The 17,760-nt window shown below is 45.8% G+C and overlaps 1 long non-coding RNA gene across 1 annotated transcript in view; it reads right to left on the bottom strand.

The window, feature by feature from the left end:
• Positions 1-4,944: 4,944 nt before the first annotated feature.
• Positions 4,945-17,760, bottom strand: part of LOC138261573 (uncharacterized) — an 85,483-nt gene continuing 72,667 nt past the window's right edge. The window contains exon 3 of the long non-coding RNA XR_011199115.1: positions 4,945-7,118. This is a non-coding gene — a long non-coding RNA (uncharacterized lncRNA). The remainder of the gene's footprint in view (positions 7,119-17,760) is intronic.

The following is a 17,760-nucleotide window of genomic DNA, read 5'->3' on the forward strand; positions in this document are numbered from 1 at the left end:
GCCAGAGCAATTTTTGCCAGGTTTAACCTAGACGATATATATATGTCCGTGGAAAATCCTCATGTAATTCTGCATGTTATAATACTATATGATAAAGAACACCAGTACTTTGAATATCCCACTGGACTGAAAATTACTATCTCTGCCCAGATTGAGATTTTTCAGTAATTCAGACCATGTGCCTCTGTAGTTCCTGCCCTGTGCTTCTATGCCTTTGAGTGCCACAAGAAGTATGGTCATTAATTCCTTGGAAAGAAAGGGATTTTGCACACGTCATATTAGCTGGAGAGTTTATTGTCCATGGAGAACTTGCGTATTACTTACGAAAGATGCTGTGGGAGTCAACACTGAAAAGCAGAGTATTTTTTCCTTTATTGAGTTGTATCGTAAAGCGCTATATTGTGTCGAGAAGGAAGACACAACATTGTAGCTCCCACGCCCTAGAACTTTGAAGCCAGCAGGATGGTTATTTTCATTGGCACAAAAACTGAAACTTCTTGTCTGACTTGTTCTACGTAAAGATTTCATACCTGGGTAAGGTGAAGAAAAAGACAATATAAGGGCTGAGATGAAAATATCAGCGCTTCAGCCAAAGAATCGCACTGTTGAGTGCTGCCTTTGGTTTCTCAGGCCTCGGCTTTCCTTGAGGAAGACTCCTTGCTCAATGCTATACCCTCAGCTGTTGGGCTTTACGCAACGCCATGTTACATAACTATGGGTGGCTGATTGTCGTTGGGTTTTGTAGCCAGCGTAAGGTTTTCCACCAGCCAGACACATCACAGACAGCTCCATGAAACAATAAGCCAGGGTTAGGCTATTCTACCTTTTCGATTTGGAACCCACCTTGTCTGGAACCACAAAATAAGGGTGCAACAGGGCCATAAAGTTGCACCTATTATTACAGGAAGGAAAAAGCCTTTACCACGCAGTCTTTACCACGCATGCCTTTATCAAGCATGTCTGTACCAGGCACGGTAAGTATGTTTAAAATCAATCATTTAATCATTCATTCATTCATTCTCTCTCTCTCTCTCTCTCTCTCTCTCTCTCTCTCTCTCTCTCTCTCTCCCTCTCCCTCTCCCTCTCCCTCTCCCTCTCCCTCTCCCCAAATCCCTTTCAGGGTTAGAGTGATGCATAAATTATGCAAAACAGAAGAGAACATTCTGGGTAGTTCCCAAGTTTAGGTGAAGAGCAGCTCCAGTAAAAAGTACCCTGCAACACCAGTGTCACTCTAGGGGGCATATTTATACTTGTTTTGTGCCGAATTTGCATCATTTTTTTTAACACAAATTCAGGGCAAAACTAGCTCCATATTTATACTTTGGCGCTAGACCTGTCTAGCACCAAATATATGGAGTTAACGTAATTTTTTGGACGTGGAAACCTACTTTGCGCCAATGAGATGCAAAGTAGGCGTTCCCGTGCAAGAAATGACTCTATGGCCTTAGCGCCATATTTATTCCCCCTTGCTAAAATCACGCACAGGGGGAAGGAGGGGTCAAATAATACTGCAAAGCTTGCTTTGCACCATTATTTAACGCCTGGGTCAGGACAGGCGTTAGGGGAACTGTGGGCATATTTTCATGGTGGAACACCATGGAATAAGCCAACAGGTGCCCTCCCCACACCCCAGGGACACCCCCACCCACACCAGAGGGACAGCGGAGGATGGGGACCCCATCCGAGATAAGTATTTTGTTTTTAAGTGACATTGGGGACCCTGAAATGGGGCCCCCTACATGGCACTAGGTGCAGTCGCCATGCCCAGGGGACCCTGGTCCCCTGTGCTGGCCATTTGGGTGGTGAGCATGATTCCTGTCTTTTCTAAGACAGGAGTGTTGTATTATGGATGGCTTTGCGACAGAAAATAACGCTATAATATTTTTTTACTCTAACCTGCCTAACGTAATTTTTGGGTGCAAAACCTCCTTTTTCCATACCCCCAGTCCCACCTGGCTAACATCATTTTTTTACGCTAGCCTACCCTTTGTACCGGCTTGCACCATTCCATAAATATGGTGCCCGGCTGGTGCTCAGAAATGGTGCAAGCCGGTGCTAAACTGTTTGGTGCAAAACTGCATTAGTGCAGTTTTGCACCAAAAAGTATAAATCAGGGCCTAGGTTTGCTCACCTCAAAGGTCTGTTTTTCTAGCAAAGTTTTTAAGCATAGTATTGGCCCAGTACCATCCACGCCGAGCTAGAAAGTGACAAAGTATTTTGCCATTTGTACAGGAAAGTCTTTAAGCATAGGATTGGCCCAGTGCCATCCTTGCTGAGCTGTAAAATGACAAAAGCCTTTCACCACTCCAGGCAGAGTATTACAGCTTTGGACTGATAAAATACCATCCAAGCCAACCTGGAATGAGCAAAAGCAACCCCTGACACGTGTTTCGATGTCATTACATATTTTCAGAGAGGTTTAGCTTTGTCCCGACACAAGGGAACACCCAGTATAAATCAAAACAAATCCCTTTCAGGGTTAGAGTGACACATAGCATATGCAAAACAGAAGAGAGAACGTAGGGTAGTTTCCACGTTTAGGTGGGTGGAGAGCAGCTCCAGTAAGAAGCATCCTGCAACACCAGCAACACTCTTGGTTTGCTCACCTTAAATGTCTGTTTTTCGAACAAAGTTTTTAAGCATAGGATTGGCCCAGTGCCATCCATGCCGTGCTAGAAAGTGACAACGTCTTTTGCCATTTGTACAGCAAAGTCTTTAAGCATACGGTTGGCCCAGTGCCATCCTTGCTGAGCTGTAAAATGACAAAAGCCTTTTACCACTTCAAGCACAGTGTTGCAGCTTTGGACTGATAAAATACCATCCAAGCCAACCAGGAATGAACAAAAAAGAACCGTAACACGTGTTTCAATGTCATTGCATCTCTTCAAAGTGACTTAGCTTTGTCCAGACACAAGGGAGCACCCAGTATAAGTCAAAGCAAATTTCTTCCAGGGTTAGAGTAACGCATAAATTATGCAAAACAGAGGAGAGAACTCTGGGTAATTCCCAAGTTTAGGTGGAGAGCAGCTCCAGTAAGAAGCACCCTGAAACACCAGCAACCCTCTAGGTTTGCTCACCTCAAATGTCTGTTTTTCTAGCAAAGTTTTTAAGCATAGGATTGACCCAGTGTTATCCACGTTCAGCTAGAAAGCGACAAAGACTTTTGCCATTTGTACAGCAAAGTCTTTAAGCATACGATTGGCCCAGTGCAATCCTTGCCGAGCTGTAAAATGACAACAGCTTTTCACCACTCCAGGTACAGTATTACAGCTCTGGACTGATAAAATACCATCCAAGTCAACGTGGATTGAGCAAAATCAATCCCTGACACGTGTTTTGATGTCATTTCATCTCTTCAGAGAGGGTAGGTTTCTCCAGACACAAGGGATCACCCAGTATAAATCAAAACAAATCCCTTTCAGGGTTAGAGTGACACTCAAGTTATGCACAACAGAAGAGAGAACTCTGGGTAGTTCCCAAGTTTAGGTAGAGAGCAGCTCCAGTAAGGAGCACCCTGCAACACCAGCGACACTCTAGGTTTGTTCAACTCTAATGTCTGTTTTCTATAGAAATGGCAAAAGACTTTGTCACTTTCTAGCTTGGACATTTGTCTTTGATTCTTGGAGCATGAGGTTGGAACGTGGGCGGCAGACAGACGCTACATGAAGTCTCAGCTTGTTTTGGGCTCGAGGATCAAAGAGAAACTCAAGCTGCTCAGCCAGGCAATTGACTCACCCACCTCTATCACATAACGCCTATTAAGTGGACAAAGGCAGAGGAAGGATATGATTTTATCATCATCAACCAACACTGAAGGACTCCCTGTTTCAAGAATCATAACTTTCTCAATACACCATATTTTATTTGATGTACTAGGAGACTGGGTGTTCCCTTCCTCTGCATAAAATCAAATAATTGTTCGGTTACGGTCCTGTTTTCTTCTCACATACTTATAACCTCTGTCAGTTTGATTAAAGGTTTTCCTAACTGTGTTAAACAAAGTCGTAAACAAAGGAGTAGAGAAATAGGTTGTAAAAGTGATTACCCGAGAGTGCAAGATTTGTAATAAGGGGTAACAGGGACTAATAAAAAACCTGCCTTCTAGTTTCATAGTTTCCATCTTGCAAATTACACGACAAATTCAGTGTGAATGGTTCTAATGGTGAGACTTAGGGACTACTCTCCTAAAAAAAAAAAAACTGTCCTGTGAAACCTGCTCAGACTTTAAATACAGTGTTCACACCCAGCACATTTGGGCAAAGTGATAAAGCCAGGATTAAATGTCAAGTCTCCTACTGCCATGGCCAAAACTTGTTTACTGTCCCATATCTAGAGGTGGAGGCTAGGTGAATTGTGCACCTTATTGGCAGGGTGTTTGTCAAGGATTGTTAATAGCTCTTGGTACTTTGAGTTTATTTCTAAGCACTTCTAAAGTTTACAGATAAAAAGTAAAGACTTCAGCAGATTGTGAGGCCCAGGATTCTCTAGTCCAAAGATCAAGTTACTTCCTTTGTAGACTTGACTCACTCAAAGTAGCAATAGCAAGCAGAGAAGGCTTAGCCCAAGGAGGAATAGCAAGATAGTGACTCAGCTATAGCGTAACATAGTATTATCAAATGTATGACTCTTCTAGAGACAAGGAGCTTAATTTAGAGGGCAGTATGGAATGGCACATTCAAAATAATTCTATGACTCCCTGTCCACCATGTACATGCTTTACTTCCTCTACGCCCACCTTACCTACCCCCTCCCTGCTGGCACCAATGCAGCCCTACTTCTTGGCCCCTAGGAAAATGTTTGTGAACACCCATGTTTTTGATCATCAGATCGAGAACGGTGTAAAACTTCAAGCATATGTGAGGTAATGTGCCCCTGGGTGTGAGTGCCCAAACACATAAGGAATAATTAGCATTTCATGGGAAATAGGCTTGCTGGAGTCAGTAGTAAATTGTAAACCATGAAGGTTTATTAAAATAATTCAAGGTGCAATACAGTAGGCAAAAAACAATAGCCAGAATGCATAATAATAGATCATAGGGAATTAGCATATGCATAGAAATCCATTGCCGTAAAGATCAGCAGCATTTAAGGAAAGATGCAAGATGAGCAAATCTGCAAAATAGCCCAAGTTAAAAAATATTCAGCAAATCAATCTGCTAAGAAATTGAGCTAGCATCACTAGGGGCTTGAGGCAAAAGTCTGGCTTTTGTCAATTACAGAGGATTGTTTTTAGAGAAATTCACAATGGAAACCAGGTGGAAATTGCACAGTCATCACACGGTGAGTAAAGCTAAATGAATAGTAATACAGAGTTGTACAAAGTCATCAAAGGCCACCATTCCAGCACTATCCTGTAAATGAATATTAATTTACCCTATTGTGACCTAATGTCATCAGATGTGGCAGCACAAATCTAATTACACAAAACAATGGAAATCTCATAAAGGAATGTCCTACAGTAACATAAGCAGGAAGAGCCTTGAATGTAGCAAAAGGCTTCCTCCCTAGTTCTTCCAGAACAACATGTCAGTACAAAGCATCAGTGCACATTTTGGTTATGTGTGGTGTCAGAATGAGAAATGAAAACATGGCTGTGATAAGTTCAAGATGGAAGTTAGTTCTAGTTTGGTCAAACACAGGACAATTTTATAAGTTAAGTGCTTTTTTTTTTGTTTTAGTACAGAAATGTTCATATTGTTAAGCACACAGTCTTCTCATGCTATCAGCCCTTTTCCAGTTCTCCCATCAGGCGATTTGGTGCAGAGGCTTGAAGTGTGCACCAGGCAATTGCAAATATGGGCATCATTGTGACGCTGCCCTCATGTATATGTTGAAACCTGCTTCATAGAAATCAGTTTACGAACCTTAAAAGTTAAAATGAGACATTTCAAACAAGCAATGAGCATCATCTCATGTCTGTCCGGGCAGACCTTTTGAATTTGCCAATGTTTTTTTTTCCTGATGCTATACAGCACCTGCATAAAAAGAAAAAAACAGAAGGGCATATTGGGTTGGGTGGAGGAGCATTAGAGGAGTGGGTTAAGGAGATGTCAACGAGGGGCTGGGGGAGCTAAGGGAATGCGGGGGAGCACCGAAGGAGCTTGAAAAGCATTGGATTTTTTGTAGTAAAATTCCACCCCTGATGAAGGGGTACCAAAATAAATTATAGAAAACATATCCGAGGATATACAATAAACAAGCAGTTACATCATGTCAGCAGTGCAGGGCAGAACTACTAAACCCTTGGCCCAGCGAAAAGGAAGAATAACATTTTGCAACCCTGTCCCACCACAGACTTGGTGTGGTCCAAAGGGTCATTGAAGATGGGTGCATGAGGCGGGGGCCTAAATCTGTGTTTCACCACTGCAGAAAGCCTGTCCCCATAGCTATTGGAAACAAAACCATGGGTAAACCTGTAACTCATCCATGCTCCTCAACCTGTGTAGTGTGAGCAAGGCAATACATGGCCCGTCGTGGCAAGGTACAAATATTGGCATGCGTGTATGCATGCACCTCTCCAGCCTCCTGGGTAAACACATGATACCCGCTACAGTCAGTTCGGCCCTGTGCACCGTGGTGTAAGGGTGCCTGCATTGGTGCTAGGCTGCCAAAAGGGTGTCACCGCAGGGGAAAGGACAGGAATTATTGCCTTGAATACGGCGCATTCCTGCCCTTTCCGTGTGACGCAGCACAGCAGGGCGACTTGCTGCACCACAGTTTTTTTTAAATGCCCCTAAGTGTTGTGAAGTAGCAAAAGGACACGTGCAGCACTTTAGAAAAATGCTAAAAAAGTAACCTGACAATAATGTGTGGAAATGGCTTATGTCTCTACATATATCAATATTACTGAATCTGTTGAAAAATATCAGCAAAGAAAACCAATACTGGGCAAAGGCACAAATGTAGTCTTGTTGACTGAGTAAAACAGGTGCCCCCTTTTACTGCTCCGGTAAAATCCTCCCCCTCCCCCCAGCCTTTGAACAGGAAGCCGTGAGATTGAGTCCCCTTGAAGCGGGACCAACCGCTGGCCACATCAGGAAGTCTTGCCATGGTGACCGGATTCCTGCACTCCGCTCCTTCGCTTCGCCTCTTTTCCTCACACTGGCCTAATTGGTTTTCTGCGGGAAGACAAAGAAAAAGTAATGTTTAGACAAGATGGAACAGCCACTTCCTACAATGCAATTCTCAGAGACAAATCTGGGCGGGAAACGGGCCTGAGGGAAGCCAAAGTCACGTCCAGTATTTGGACTGACGCTGAAAGAATCCGCCGCCGTCAGGAAGGCCACCTTAGCAGCATTAATCAGTAATTCTATAGGTTCCCTTAGCAAGAATCTCGTTCATAAACTCTAGAACATCATCCACGAGTTAGTGAATTCTGTAAAATAACATATATTTAAGAAATGTTTAAAATGTTGCAGCAATTTAAAGATACTGTTAAAAAGCTACACATTTTTGTACCTAATTAACTCTTGCATTTCTAGTTGGAAAAACAAGTCAATAGGAACACCAGAACGCACCTGTTCATGACCTCCTTGGTATACCTCTGTGTTTGCTCACTTCCTTGCCTCTGAGAGATGTCACCACTGCACAGTGACTCCCTTTCAGTGCATGTAGCGCTTCCTAACTAGCCCACGTAATTCCAGGTCTGCATGCTGCCCCATTGCTCTTAGAAACCTACCTGAATAGAGAACTGAGAGGCCATCCCCTCCATCTACGCAAACTGTGTCAGGGAGTCGGCCTTCTGTGTCTGCAGGAGTGAGCATCCCTCATGCTAACCTTCTGTCACCTGTGCCCCATTGTTAGGTCTCACCTAAAGGCAGATGTCGATGGGTGTTGGAGATTTCATGCTGCCAATACACTCACACACATCCATACATGCACCAGTACAGAAGAGAGGCCATTTGGTCAGCCGCATTAAGACATTGGCTTTTGGCAATTTTAAGAGAGGTGCTGTCGACTGTTGCTTTTCAGGAAAGGTTAAATGAGGCTTTAAGTATTTCAGCCCGTGGTAATCTCTTTATTGTTCTCCCCCATACCCTTGCTGTTTTTATGTGCACCACCACATGCAGGATGTGGCCCTGCTGAACTGCCCACTATTTCATTTTGGCTTTGCCAATGCTTGTGAAATTGCTTCACACGCAATTGCAAAACCAAACCATTCCAAAATGGCTGCCAGGCATGCAGGTGCTGTGACAGTACTTTTTCAAATTACGAATGATGGGTGGTGAATTGGCAGACATGACTATTGTGCATTTTCGAAGGTTGTGGCCCGATGCAGAGGAAAATGTGTAGGAAAGTACCATCTTGCCTATGCTCTCTCATTTCTTTCTAAATTGTCACTAACAGGCTAGTGACCAATTTTACCAATTTACATTGGCTTACTGGAACACCCTTATAATTCCCTAGTATATGGTACTGAGGTACCCAGGGTATTGAGGTTCCAGGAGATCCCTATGGGCTGCAGCATTTCACTGCCTGAAATTCGGGCAGTGAAATGCGCGACGGGGCTATGCCTGGGGGCCCCTGCACTGCCCATGCCAAGTGCATGGGCAGTGCAGGGGCCCCCAGGGGCACCCCAAGTCCCCTTACCGCCAGCCTTTCAATGGCAGTGTTTACCGCCACGGACAGGCTGGCGGTCGGGGACTCATAATCCCCAGGGCAGCGGTGCTTGCACCGCTGCCCTGGGGATTATGACCGCCAGGCGGAATCCTGGCGGGATATTGGAGGGGCCGGCGGTATGGCCGTGGCAATTCCGCCACGGTCATAATTGCTGGCGGAACACCGCCAGCCTGTTGTCCTGGCGGGATATTGGAGGGGCCGGCGGTATGGCCGTGGCAATTCCGCCACGGTCATAATTGCTGGCGGAACACCGCCAGCCTGTTGGCGGTGTTCCCGACACCTTACCGCCGGCCGCCAGGGTCGTAATGACCCCCAATGTACTTAATTGATTCTTGTGAACAGTCATTCTAGATACTATAGTGTTACAATATTGCTTTGTTCTTCTTTATTCCTGTAGGAAAGTACCATCTTGCCTGGCATGTTACCCCCATATTTCACTGTATATATGTTGTTTCAGTTGGATGTGTCACTGGGACCCTGCCAGCCAGGGCCCCAGTGCTCATAAGTGTGCCCTGTATGTGTTACCTGTGTTATGACTAACTGTCTCACTGAGGCTCTGCTAATCAGAACCTCAGTGGTTATGCTCTCTCATTTCTTTCAAATTGTCACTAACAGGCTAGTGACCAATTTTACCAATTTACATTGGCATACTGGAACACCCTTATAATTCCCTAGTATATGGTACTGAGGTACCCAGGGTATTGGGGTTCCAGGAGATCCCTATGGGCTGCAGCATTTCTTTTGCCACCCATAGGGAACTCTGACAATTCTTACACAGGCCTGCCACTGCAGCCTGAGTGAAATAACGTCCACGTTATTTCACAGCCATTTTACACTGCACTTAAGTAACTTGTAAGTCACCTATATGTCTAACCTTTACCTGGTAAAGGTTAGGTGCAAAGTTACTTAGTGTGAGGGCACCCTGGCACTAGCCAAGGTGCCCCCACATTGTTCAGAGCCAATTCCCTGAACTTTGTGAGTGCGGGGACACCATTACACGCGTGCACTACATATAGGTCACTACCTATATGTAGCTTCACAATGGTAACTCCGAATATGGCCATGTAACATGTCTATGATCATGGAATTGCCCCCTCTATGCCATCCTGGCATAGTTGGCACAATCCCATGATCCCAGTGGTCTGTAGCACACTGGTACTGCCAAACTGCCCTTCCTGGGGTTTCACTGCAGCTGCTGCTGCTGCCAACCCCTCAGGCAGGCATCTGCCCTCCTGGGGTCCAGCCAGGCCTGGCCCAGGATGGCAGAACAAAGAACTTCCTCTGAGAGAGGGTGTGACACCCTCTCCCTTTGGAAAATGGTGTGAAGGCAGAGGAGGAGTAGCCTCCCCCAGCCTCTGGAAATGCTTTGTTGGGCACAGATGTGCCCAATTCTGCATAAGCCAGTCTACACCGGTTCAGGGGACCCCTTAGCCCTGCTCTGGCGCGAAACTGGACAAAGGAAAGGGGAGTGACCACTCCCCTGACCTGCACCTCCCCTGGGAGGTGTCCAGAGCTCCTCCAGTGTGCTCCAGACCTCTGCCATCTTGGAAACAGAGGTGCTGCTGGCACACTGGACTGCTCTGAGTGGCCAGTGCCACCAGGTGACGTCAGAGACTCCTTGTGATAGGCTCCTTCAGGTGTTGCTAGCCTATCCTCTCTCCTAGGTAGCCAAACCCTCTTTTCTGGCTATTTAGGGTCTCTGTCTCTGGGGAAACTTTAGATAACGAATGCAAGAGCTCATCCGAGTTCCTCTGCATCTCTCTCTTCACCTTCTGCCAAGGAATCGACTGCTGACCGCGCTGGAAGCCTGCAACACTGCAACAAAGTAGCAAAGACGACTACTGCAACTCTGTAACGCTGATTCTGCCGCCTTCTCGACTGTTTTCCTGGTGGTGCATGCTGTGGGGGTAGTCTGCCTCCTCTCTGCACTAGAAGCTCCGAAGAAATCTCCCGTGGGTCGACGGAATCTTCCCCCTGCAACCGCAGGCACCAAAAAGCTGCATTACCGGTCCCTTGGGTCTCCTCTCAGCACGACGAGCGAGGTCCCTCGAATCCAGCAACTCTGTCCAAGTGGCCCCCACAGTCCAGTGACTCTTCAGTCCAAGTTTGGTGGAGGTAAGTCCTTGCCTCACCTCGCTAGACTGCATTGCTGGGAACCGCGACTTTTGCAGCTACTCCGGCCTCCGTGCACTTCCGGCGGAAATCCTTTGTGCACAGTCCAGCCTGGGTCCACGGCACTCTAACCTGCATTGCACGACCTCCTAAGTTGTTCTCCGGCGACGTGGGACTTCTTTGTGCGACTTCGGGTGAGCACCGTTTCACGCATCCTCGTAGTGCCTGTTTCTGGCACTTCTCCAGGTGCTACCTGCTGCTAAGAGGGCTCCTTGTCTTGCTCGACATCCCCTCTACCTCCTGGTCCAATTTGCGACCTCCTGGGCCACAGCAGCATCCAAAAACGCTAATCGCACGATTTGCAGCTAGCAAGGCTTGTTGGCGTTCTTTCGGCGGGAAAACACTTCTGCACGACTCTCCACGGCGAGAGGGATCCGTCCACCAAAGGGGAAGTCTCTAGCCCTTTTCGTTCCTGCAGAAACCTCAGCTTCTTCTGTCCAGTAGAAGCTTCTTTGCATCCACAGCTGGCATTTCCTGGGCATATGCCCATCTCCGACTTGCTTGTGACTTTTGGACTTAGTCCCCTTGTTCCACAGGTACCCTAGATTGGAAATCCATCGTTGTTGCATTGTTGGTTTGTGTCTTTCCTGCATTATTCCTCTAACACGACTTCTTTATCCTTAGGGGAACTTTAGTGCACTTTGCACTCACTTTTCAGGGTCTTGGGGAGGGTTATTTTTCTAACTCTCACTATTTTCTAATAGTCCCAGCGACCCCCTACAAGGTCACATAGGTTTGGGGTCCATTCGTGGTTCGCATTCCACTTTTGGAGTATATGGTTTGTGTTGCCCCTATCCCTATGTTTCCCCATTGCATCCTATTGTAACTATACATTGTTTGCACTGTTTTCTAAGACTATACTGCATATTTTTGCTATTGTGTATATATATCTTGTGTATATTTCCTATCCTCTCACTGAGGGTACACTCTAAGATACTTTGGCATATTGTCATAAAAATAAAGTACCTTTATTTTTAGTATAACTGTGTATTGTGTTTTCTTATGATATTGTGCAAGTGACACTTGTGGTACTGTAGTAGCTTCACACGTCTCCTAGTTCAGCCTAAGCTGCTCTGCTAAGCTACCATTATCTATCAGCCTAAGCTGCTAGACACCCTATACACTAATAAGGGATCACTGGGCCTGGTGCAAGGTGCAAGTACCCCTTGGTACTCACTACAAGCCAGTCCAGCCTCCTACATTGGTTGTGCAGCGGTGGGATAAGTGCTTTGAGACTACTTACCACTCTTGTCATTGTACTTTTCATAAGAGAAAAATATACAAAACAAGGTCAGTGTATATACACATAGCCAAAAAGTTTTGCATTTCCTCTTTTCACTCTTTTCTAAGTGCTGAAAAGTACTTCTAAACTTTCAAAAAGTTCTTAAAAGTTTAAAAAGTTTTTTTCTGTCTTTCTAAAAAGTTCTGAAAACTTTTTTCTCTTTTTCTATCACTTTAACTCTCTCTAAAAATGTCTGGCACAGGCCAAAATGTTGATCTGTCCAAACTTGCATATGACCACCTTAGCTGGAAAGGAGCAAGGAGTCTCTGTGTAGAGAGAGGTTTGAGTGTAGGGAAGAATCCTTCCTTGGAACTGTTACTTAACATGCTTAGAGAACAAGATAAGGCTATAGGTGCCCCATCTGTTGAAAAAGTACCTAATAGTTCCCAATCTGATTCAGGGACTCCCCCAGGAAAAGATTCAGGAAAGAAACTTCCTAGCCTGCCCATTACTAGACAGTCTAGCATAGTTGGTAATGATGATGAGCCACACCATACAAATAGTGTTGTCTCACATCATAGCAAAAGCATTTATTCTCACCATACTGGTAGTAATGTTTCTGTTAGCCAAGCTGTTAGGGTGGCTTCTGTAAGGGACAGGTCTCCTTCTGTTCATTCCCATCATACCTCTGTATCTAGGAATGTCCCTCCCACCAACCCTGATGACAGAATGTTAGAGAGGGAACTCAATAAGTTGAGGGTGGAACAAACCAGACTGAAGCTTAAAAAGCAACAGCTGGATTTGGATAGACAGTCTTTTGAACTAGAGAAGGAAAGACAGAAGTTGGGTTTAGAAACCCATGGTGGCAGCAGCAGTATTCCCCATAGTCATCCTGCAAAAGAGCATGATTCCAGGAATCTGCACAAGATAGTTCCCCCTTATAAGGAGGGGGATGACATTAACAAGTGGGTTGCTGCACTTGAGAGGGCCTGTGTTGTACAGGATGTCCCTCAAAGGCAGTGGGCTGCTATCCTATGGCTATCATTTAGTGGAAAAGGTAGGGATAGGCTCCTTACTGTGAAAGAAAATGATGCTAATAATTTCCAAGTTCTTAAGAATGCACTCCTGGATGGTTATGGCTTAACCACTGAACAATACAGGATAAAGTTCAGAGAGACCAAAAAGGAGTCTTCACAAGACTGGGTTGATTTCATTGACCATTCAGTGAAGGCCTTGGAGGGGTGGTTACATGGCAGTAAAGTTACTGATTATGACAGCCTGTATAACTTGATCCTGAGAGAGCATATTCTTAATAATTGTGTGTCTGATTTGTTGCACCAGTACTCGGTGGACTCTGATCTGACCTCTCCCCAAGAATTGGGAAAGAAGGCAGACAAATGGGTCAGAACAAGGGTGAACAGAAAAGTTCATACAGGGGGTGACAAAGATGGCAACAAAAAGAAGGATGGTAAGTCTTCTGACAAGGGTGGGGACAAATCTAAAAATGAGTCTTCATCAGGCCCACAAAAACACTCTGGTGGGGGTGGTGGGCCCAAATCCTCTTTTAATCAGAACAAGGAAAAGAAACCATGGTGCTATTTATGTAAAATAAAAGGCCATTGGACAACAGATCCCAGTTGTCCAAAGAAAAGCAGCAATGCTCCTACCACTACAACCCCTACTGCTACCCCTAGTGTCCCTACTAATTGCAGTGGTGGTGGGAGCAAACCTACTAATAGCCAATCCAAGGGAGTAGCTGGGCTCACTATTGGTAACTTAGTTGGGGTTGGCCTTGTTAGGGAGGCCACAGAGGCTGTGTTAGTCTCTGAGGGGGCTATTGATTTAGCCACCTTAGTTGCTTGTTCCCTTAATATGGATAAGTACAAGCAGCTACCCCTAATAAATGGTGTTGAGGTTCAGGCCTACAGGGACACTGGAGCCAGTGTGACTATGGTCATAGAGAAACTGGTCCACCCTGAACAACACCTACTTGGTCACCAGTACCAAGTAACCGATGCTCACAACAACACACTTAGCCACTCCATGGCTGTTGTTAATCTCAACTGGGGGGGGGGGGGTTACTGGTCCAAAGAAAGTTGTGGTAGCCACAGATTTACCTGTAGACTGTCTACTAGGAAATGATTTGGAGACATCAGCTTGGTCAGATGTGGAGTTGGTGGCCCATGCAGCAATGCTGGGCATCCCAGGGCATATTTTTGCTTTGACAAGGGCTCAGGCCAAAAAGCAAAAAGGACAGGGAAGCTTGGATCCTGGAACAATGGACCAAGTGCTCCCTAAAGCTAGGGCTAGTAGAAGCAAACCACTTCCTACTATCCCTCCCTCTACAGTGGATTCAACTTCTGAGGAAGAAGAATTCCCTCCCTGTGCAGAACCTACACCAGAGGAGCTTGAAGCAGACACTGCTGAGCTTTTAGGTGAAGGGGGGCCTGCCAGGGAGGAGCTGAGTGTGGCACAGCACACCTGTCCCACATTAGAGGGTCTAAGACAGCAAGCTGTCAAACAGGCTAATGGGGATGTCAGTGACTCTCACAGAGTTTACTGGGAGGACAACCTCTTGTACACTGAGCATAGGGATCCTAAACCTGGAGCTGCCAGGAGATTAGTGATTCCTCAGGAGTACAGAAAGTTCCTCCTAACTCTTGCCCACGACATTCCCCTAGCTGGGCATCTGGGACAAATGAAAACTTGGGACAGACTTGTTCCCTTGTTTCATTGGCCTAGGATGTCTGAGGACACACAAGATTTTTGTAAGTCCTGTGAAACCTGTCAAGCCAGTGGCAAAACAGGTGGCACTCCAAAGGCACCCCTTATTCCACTGCCTGTGGTTGGGGTTCCCTTTGAAAGGGTAGGGGTTGACATAGTTGCCCCCCTTGACCCTCCTACTGCTTCAGGCAATAGGTTTATCTTGGTGGTAGTGGACCATGCCACAAGATACCCTGAAGCAATTCCTTTAAGGACCACTACAGCACCTGCAGTGGCAAAGGCCCTCCTGGGAATATTTTCTAGGGTGGGCTTCCCAAAGGAAGTAGTATCAGACAGGGGAAGCAATTTCATGTCTGCATACTTAAAGGCCATGTGGAAGGAGTGTGGTGTAACTTACAAGTTCACTACACCCTATCATCCACAAACAAATGGACTGGTAGAGAGATTTAATAAAACTCTCAAAGGCATGATTATGGGTCTCCCTGAAAAACTCCGCAGGAGATGGGATATCCTTCTACCATGCCTCCTTTTTGCCTACAGGGAGGTACCCCAGAAAGGAGTGGGCTTCAGCCCCTTTGAACTTCTTTTTGGACACCCTGTTAGGGGTCCACTCACACTTGTAAAGGAGGGTTGGGAACAACCTTTAAAAGCTCCTAAGCAGGATATTGTGGATTATGTACTTGGCCTCAGATCAAGGATGGCTGAGTACATGAAAAAGGCCAGCAAAAACCTTCAGGCCAGCCAAGAGCTCCAGAAGCAATGGCATGATCAGAAGGCTGTTTTGGTTCAGTACCAACCAGGGCAGAAAGTGTGGGTCTTGGAGCCTGTGGCCCCAAGAGCACTCCAAGATAAATGGAGTGGACCCCACACAATTGTTGAAAAGAAGGGAGAAGTCACCTATTTAGTTGACTTAGGCACTGCCAGGAGTCCCCTCAGGGTGCTCCATGTCAACCGCCTGAAACCCTACTATGACAGGGCTGATCTCACCCTGCTCATGGCAACTGATGAGGGACAGGAAGAAGACAGTGATCCTCTACCTGATCTCTTCTCTTCCACAGAACAAGATGCTCTTGTGGAAGGTGTAGTTTTGGCTGATTGTCTTACTGCTGAGCAGAAAGACCATTGCATAAATCTCCTAGATCAATTCTCTGAACTCTTCTCTACTGTGCCAGGTACCACTTCTTGGTGTGAGCACACTATAGATACCGGATACAGTTTACCTGTCAAAAGTAAGATCTATAGGCAGCCTGGCCATGTCAGGGACTGCATAAAGCAAGAGGTCCAGAAAATGTTAGAACTAGGAGTGGTTGAGCACTCTGAAAGTCCATGGGCTTCTCCTGTGGTACTTGTACCAAAACCCCATTCCAAAGATGGAAAGAAGGAAATGCGGTTTTGTGTAGACTATAGAGGTCTCAACTTGGTAACCAAAACTGATGCTCACCCTATACCCAGGGCAGATGAGCTCATAGATACACTGGCATCTGCCAAGTATCTAAGCACTTTTGATTTGACTGCAGGGTATTGGCAGATCAAATTGTCAGAAGATGCTAAACCTAAAACGGCATTTTCAACCATTGGAGGACATTACCAGTTTACTGTAATGCCTTTTGGTTTGAAAAATGCACCTGCCACTTTTCAAAGGTTGGTGAACACAGTCCTGCAAGGGCTGGAAGCTTTCAGTGCAGCATATTTGGACGATATAGCTGTCTTTAGCTCCAGCTGGGATGATCACCTGGTCCACCTATGGAAAGTTTTGGAGGCCCTGCAGAAGGCAGGCCTCGCTATCAAGGCTTCAAAGTGCCAGATAGGGCAGGGGAAGGTGGTTTATCTGGGACACCTTGTTGGTGGGGAACAGATTGCACCACGTCAGGGGAAAATCCAAACAATTATTGATTGGGTTCCCCCTACCACTCAGACTCAGGTGAGAGCCTTCCTATGCCTCACTGGGTATTACAGGAGGTTCATTAAGAACTATGGCTCTATTGCAGCCCCTCTTAATGACCTCACATCCAAGAAAATGCCTAAAAAGGTATTATGGACAGCAAACTGTCAGAAAGCTTTTGAGGAGCTGAAGCAGGCCATGTGCTCTGCACCTGTCCTGAAAAGCCCTTGTTACTCTAAAACATTCTATGTCCAAACTGATGCATCTGAATTAGGAGTAGGGGCAGTCCTATCACAACTTAATTCTGAGGGCCAGGATCAACCTGTTGCTTTTATTAGTAGGAGGTTGACCCCTAGAGAAAAGCGTTGGTCTGCCATAGAGAGGGAGGCCTTTGCTGTGGTCTGGGCTCTGAAGAAGTTGAGGCCATACCTGTTTGGCACTCACTTTATTGTTCAGACAGACCACAAACCTCTACTTTGGCTAAAACAAATGAAAGGTGAAAATCCTAAATTGTTGAGGTGGTCCATATCCCTACAGGGAATGGACTATACAGTCGAACATAGACCTGGGAGTAGCCACTCCAATGCAGATGGACTCTCCAGATATTTCCACTTAGACAATGAAGACTCATCAGGTCATGGCTAGTCTTATTGTCCTTCGTTTGGGGGGGGTTGTGTAGGAAAGTACCATCTTGCCTGGCATGTTACCCCCATTTTTCACTGTATATATGTTGTTTTAGTTGTATGTGTCACTGGGACCCTGGTAACCCAGGGCCCCAGTGCTCATAAGTGTGCCTAATGTGTTACCTGTGTAGTGACTAACTGTCTCACTGAGGCTCTGCTAACCAGAACCTCAGTGGTTATGCTCTCTCATTTCTTTCTAAATTGTCACTAACAGGCTAGTGACCAATTTTACCAATTTACATTGGCTTACTGGAACACCCTTATAATTCCCTAGTATATGGTACTGAGGTACCCAGGGTATTGGGGTTCCAGGAGATCCCTATGGGCTGCAGCATTTCTTTTGCCACCCATAGGGAACTCTGACAATTCTTACACAGGCCTGCCACTGCAGCCTGAGTGAAATAACGTCCACGTTATTTCACAGCCATTTTACACTGCACTTAAGTAACTTATAAGTC

The sequence above is a fragment of the Pleurodeles waltl genome, chromosome 2_1 (assembly GCF_031143425.1).
Source record: "Pleurodeles waltl isolate 20211129_DDA chromosome 2_1, aPleWal1.hap1.20221129, whole genome shotgun sequence".
Lineage (NCBI taxonomy): Eukaryota > Metazoa > Chordata > Amphibia > Caudata > Salamandridae > Pleurodeles > Pleurodeles waltl.